This window comes from Epinephelus moara, chromosome 22 (genome assembly GCF_006386435.1).
Source record: "Epinephelus moara isolate mb chromosome 22, YSFRI_EMoa_1.0, whole genome shotgun sequence".
Taxonomy (NCBI): Eukaryota; Metazoa; Chordata; class Actinopteri; order Perciformes; family Serranidae; genus Epinephelus; species Epinephelus moara.
The window spans coordinates 11,653,087-11,659,086 of NC_065527.1; the positions used below are offsets into that span (position 1 = coordinate 11,653,087).

Sequence of the window (6,000 nt, forward strand, 5' to 3'; positions counted from 1 at the left end):
CCAACCTCTACAATCACAACACAAGCCTTATCATTTCAGCATGGATGTATTGTTTCGACAAAAATGTGTCTCCCTTAAAGAAACAGACCTGCTCAGTAGTTCTAGGGGTCATTTTGGTTCTAGGTCCAGACCTATTGCCTATTTCCAGTTCAGCTACGAGTTCCAGACTATTAATGGCTTGAATACACTGACAAAAGAGGCACTGGTATTGTCCTTTATAACAATGGAGGTAATTTGAGCTCAATGCTTAGCAATTTTTGTTGTCACACATTTCATCATCATTGCCAGCGCTTACAGATGGAACAACAGCCCCAACACAAGCCTGTTTGGAGGAACACACTCTGACAGAGTTAAATGAAACATGTCCTCTCTATGGCCCGACAAGAGAATTGCTTATTAGCCACCCAGACACGGATGATTAAATAACAGTGAACCAGTAGCCCACTATTTAGACTCCTTTCCATCTGTTTAAATTGGAGAACCCTGCATAAATGTGTCAGTCATGTAATATTTGAGGGTTCACTGCTTTTCCAGCTGTCTCTCCCAGCATTCTGTAGCAATAAGATTGATGGACGGCTCACTCCCTGGGTATCTGCTTCCAATCTACCCTGCTCTAACTCGCACAAACAAACACATACACAGTCAAGAATGGTTTAGGTGCTGGCCAGTGGAAACAATGTCCTGATCTGACTGTGGGGTCATGACCCTGACTGGATCCTCCAGAGAAAGTCCTCTCAGCAGAGAGTGTGTAGGAAAGCCCACTAAAAGTTGACAGGAATGCAGCCATAAAACAGTAGACAGCTTGACATGCATGCATGCACTGACATATATAACATATACAGTATAACATGTGTGCAACAGAAGGCAAGGGGGGGGCAGAGATACAAAGATGTGATGAGAAAGACAGAAAAAGTATGTCAGACTGACACATAAGAAGAAAGATATTCATGAGTTTTGGCTAACACACTGTGACAAAGCCCATTGTTACATCATGGACTATTGGAGTAAGCAGAAAGAAGCATCCATAAAGAGAACTGAAATGGTTGTTGGACTGTCTGCAGCCCTGTGACCACAAGAAGAATAGAAATCTGCAGTCAAGAGATTTCATGGTTTCCACGTTGCCATGAGTGTAACTGAAATTACATCATCTACCCAAGTCCGCAAGGTTCAGAGCAGATCCCTCTGGGTATGTCCATGTGCAGACCAAACTTTGTGACCCAACTGACCATACTATAAGCACCCCGACTGCACATGCACTACAAAAGGAAACTGGACGCTTGTTTCCTGAACTGTATGTAGGTATTGTCTTTCTCACCCTTGGTCCTATTCTTGTTAAGCGGTCACACACACTTCCTTATGATGTTTGACCAAATACAACCAACAAATGAGCGCTTCTTCTTGCTGTCAGGAGGTCGCCATCATGTTGCCCCATGTGGAAAACGTACACATGCCCCCAGAAGTGTGTGCACGTGCATGTCCAATATAGGGTGGGTTGCATTCACATTTGAAAGGATACCTGTACTTGGAATTCAGTAGCAATGATAAATTTGTCGTCTTGGTTCAGACCACGAACCCTCCATGTTTAGTACCTTCATAAGTACAGCCACAGTTCATTTATTTATAACATTTCATACACCAGACAAAATAAGCCGCCTCCCTATCTCCTTCTCCCCTCCCAAACCTGTCCTTAAAACATTCAGCCTGTCACAGTCTTTCAGAAGGGCACAGAGTAAGAATGCTGTTGTGTGTGTCTCAGAGTAAACACTGTCAGTGTCAAATTTTAAAAAGTGTAATCACACTTGCCACCGCTTTTGGCTAGTCATTGCTATGACTCACTGTAGCTTGAACAAGCTGCAGAGGTGACATAGTCTTACTCTCTTTATATTCTAAGCTTTGTGTTTTCAGGTACTAGAATTTGGCACCGACTGATTTAGCGTGAATAAGCACTCAGTAGTTCAACATAATTTGACAAGTACTCTTAAAACCACAAAGTCTGATACCCAACCCTAGTGTCTGGAGCTGTTGATGTCCATGTCCATCCTGGAGTATGATCAAAGTTTTAAGCACAGCGATGCTTCGGCCAGATGCACAAAATGCTTAGCAGGCATAATGTTTACAATATTCACAATCTTAATTTTAGCATTTTAGCCTGTTGACATTTACTAATTTACACTTAACACAGCTGACACTGATGGCTACGTCATAGTTTTCTGGGTATTTGGTCATAAACCAGAGTAGTGGACAAACTGAGCTTTGACCTGATGTTTCCAGTCAGGGGATCATCAAAGTTTACAGTAACACTTAGCACTGGCTGTCACATATGTCTTTGTTCCAAATTTCATGGCAATTAAACCAATAGTTGTTTTTACTCAACTATAATGTCAACCTTATGATGATGCTAGAGGAAAAGTCAGAGGATCACCAAAGTCAGCTGACTCATGCTCTGGGAGCCATGAATGTTTTGGCCATATTTTGTGCCAATCCGAGAGGCAGCTGTTGAGATATCTAACAGAATAAGTATGAACTTTGACCTGCTGGTGGTGCTATAGCAAAAGGTAGGGGATCACCAAAGTCATGAGGCTTTATCCTTTGGGGTACATGAATAGCTAGAATAAATGTCATGGCAATCCATCTAACAGTTGCTGAGACAGTCTCAGTCTGGAGCAAAGTGATGGACCGACAGGCCGACATTACTATCCAAAGAGCCAAGCTGTTTGCATGGCAACAATAAGAAGAAGATGGATGTTGACATCACTCAATATGCTGCCATCTTTTCAGGCATGCCCGGAGTTCTTTTTGCCAGACAGGAAGTATCGAAGCGTTTCTGTTGAAGGTTTTTGACAGTCAGAAGCTTCTCTTTACTATAATTCTGATATGTCATCATGAACATAACAACACAGCAACACTGGCACCCGGAGCTTCAGATGTGCTTCAGGCCAAACCTGAGAGTGCACTGCAGACCTGTTACAACGGGGAGCTCGGCATGAATGAAAGTAACAAAAGATGCCCTGAGGCTTTGATAGACACTCCAGATATTCACTGACCGGGAGCAATAGATACTTGCAAACTAGCAAAGGCAATATTTGAAGCTGTGTGACACTCAGGGTAGACTGAGGCAAGTTATTACTAGTCTTACATACTGGGCTGTGTGCAGGGCGTTTATTTGGAAATTTGTGAATGAGAAACAGGCCAGCATAGTTACAGACTGCGAAGAAAAAGGAAGTGGTGTTGAATACATACAACCCTCCCTCTACTCATGGCTGCCTCAAAGTTCGTCTGCCATGGGCACTTGAGGTCCTCATACAGAAGTAATTATGTCGAGTGACGCCTACTCTGATGCCATACTGGTTGGCCTACTATGCATGGTTGAGTCAGCCTTCAGCAGGCGGATGACCTGGTGAATGCTGACCATTTCTGATGGCTTAATGTTCACTTCACTGCTGACCTGAATAAGCAAAGAGTAAGTGGATGATACAATCAGCTGCAGGCCCACAGCACAGTCTGGAACTGGAAGCAGTAAATGAAAGAGATAGTGCGAGGCCCACAGCTAAACACTGCATGTGCAGCCTGCAGCAGGTTAAGTGGGCAACATTTAATGCGTAGTAAAATTCAAGGACACCAATTTGTAATGTTTACAGGACTATATTCCCCAGGGTCGGAAGCAGGAGTAGAACCTGTAAGCGCACGGGAAAAGTGTCCCTGGAGATACTGCAGCTTACAAGAGTTTCCAAGCTTTTAAGATTGTTTTTCATTGATATGACCCTACGAAAAAAAGATATCCGTTGTTTACTGAATGTGAAGAGGAGACATATTGGAGAGACTGACACATCTCATCAGGAAAATAAAACAGATTTCCTCTCAAGAGGCAGCACTCTGGTGAATTAAACAGGCTAGTGCAACAATGTTGAAGGGAAAACTTTCAAGATGGGTGCACAGGCAGGATGCAAAACCAGCAAACACGGGGTGCCTGGGTAATGAGGAAAACAGATGCCACTTCAAGATTCCTCCTCAGCACTTACTTCCCCCCCAGGTCATGTTAGAGGCAAGAACTCAGACTGTGGACACTGATCTGAAATCAGTGCAAGGCTCAGACATTACTGAGCCTGAATGATATGCATGTAGCAGATCCAAACACGGGGCTGCTCTGAGGCTTTTCCGTGCCACAGGGGGTTTGGATGCATGCCATGAGGGTTTACAGTAATAATGTGTCATATGCAGGCTCAGATATGAAGGGAAAATCTGCATCACTTTTGCCAGCAGCTACCAACAAGTTGTGGTTTCAAAGTTTTTTGCAAGATCCAATAAAGAAATACAACAATGTGTCAGGAATACAATGCAGCTTTACCTTTAATGATCTCCACTGGGACAAAGTGAGTGCATCAGAGTTGTAATTTATCTCCTAAAATCAAGACATGTTTCTTTATTATCACAGTGATAATCCCACAGGGGCTTGCACTGTATATTGTGCTGAATAGTGACTTGGTCATCTGCTGAATAATAACGCCTGCAGAGTCTTGCAACACTGCAAAAGTTTCGCATAAACTTGCACTGCAGTCATTTCACAAACTACAGCCTCACTGCCGTCACTGCGACGTCTCTTTGAAACTTACAAAGCCTCCACACACTTCAAGCATCGCCAACACATCTATAAAAGCCATACCTTCAACTATTGATAAATCCACAAATTTGCGACCACATTAATCCGGAAATAAACGCCTGTACGTATCCAGGGGAATCCTGCAGGGCGATGCAAATGCAATTCAAATGTAATCCAGTGTGTCTTTTGTCCCGTTGACTTTCTTTCTTGAGGCTTCCTCCACAGAGAAAGGAAAGAAGAAAAAAAGTTGCTGCAAGATTGTCCGTGTCCAACTTTTCCCCTCCCCTCTCCTCTCCTCTTTCTCTCTCATGCACACAATCCAAATCCCAAGTCTCTCTATCCCTCCTCGACTCCCCCCTTTCCTTTCCTCCTCTCGGTTATTTTTTTTCCTTCACTCTCTATCTCCTGCCCCTGCCTATCTCTCTTCCTGTCTCCTTTCAACAACACCCCTCTCTCCTCCTCTCTTTCTCCCTTCCTCCCTCTATGGGAGATCCCTCAGTAAAATGTGTGGTGACATCACCTTGTCCACAGAGCTGGGAAATGAGCCCGGGGCATCTCTCTAATCTCTCTACCAAGGCCCCTACCCTCCCTGTACCCTCTACCCCCTCACCCTCCTCATCCTCCCCCTCACCTCTCACTGTTTGATTCATGGCTTACTGGAGGGTAAGGAAAACTTCCATTCAGCCTGGGTTAAAGCACTGTATTAAGACAAGAAATATAGATAATGGCAGCACGGCTGCTGCATTATTAAGAGGAATTTATTCCATTAAAATTAATGAACTTGCTTATCATCCTTACCTTTGATTGACGGTCAGGTCCACAGCTTCCATATTGTTTTATCACTGGGTTTTATTGCATCCAATCCATAAAGTGGCCTCGGTTGCAGCCCCTGACCATTCAGAAACACTCGTCTTAATAGCCACATAAATTCCACCTTTATTGTCAGTAAGTAAATAGTTCAGGAGGCGAATAAATATCACTTTGGCATTTGATTTATGTGGGCCTCCCCCCTCTGCTGTGGCTGAATAGGTACTGAGGACTGCATGCATCTTCAAGATATTTATTTCTGTCCTCTGTTCAGAGGTCAACTTCCTTACCAAACTGTTATCTTTCACTTTCTCATCAGCCTCTAGCCCAGAGATAGATAATAAAGTTAAAACAGCATAATCAGAGAGAAGGCAACAGCAACTTGGTGAATTGACCCCGGACGCAGACTGGCCAATCATAATGTAGCATCGGGCCGGCTCAGACCAGGGTCCAACAACACAGCTGTGCTCCACTGACTCAGATTTCCTTCATTTTCAAGCTGGTTTTGTGGATTTGGAGCTAAATGTTGTGCCTGGGGCACGTCGTGTATTAATGATACTCGTTACCTGGAGAGGTTGGAAAAAGATATACGTTTC

General features: G+C 43.8%; 1 protein-coding gene across 1 annotated transcript in view; it reads right to left on the reverse strand.

Moving 5' to 3' along the window:
• Positions 1–4,965, reverse strand: part of LOC126384229 (collagen alpha-1(XVI) chain-like) — a gene marked incomplete at its 3' end in the record, with an annotated part of 33,003 nt that extends 28,038 nt beyond the window's left edge. Inside the window, exon 1 of the mRNA XM_050035191.1 lies at positions 4,661–4,965. The remainder of the gene's footprint in view (positions 1–4,660) is intronic.
• Between the last annotated feature and the right edge of the window lie 1,035 nt (positions 4,966–6,000).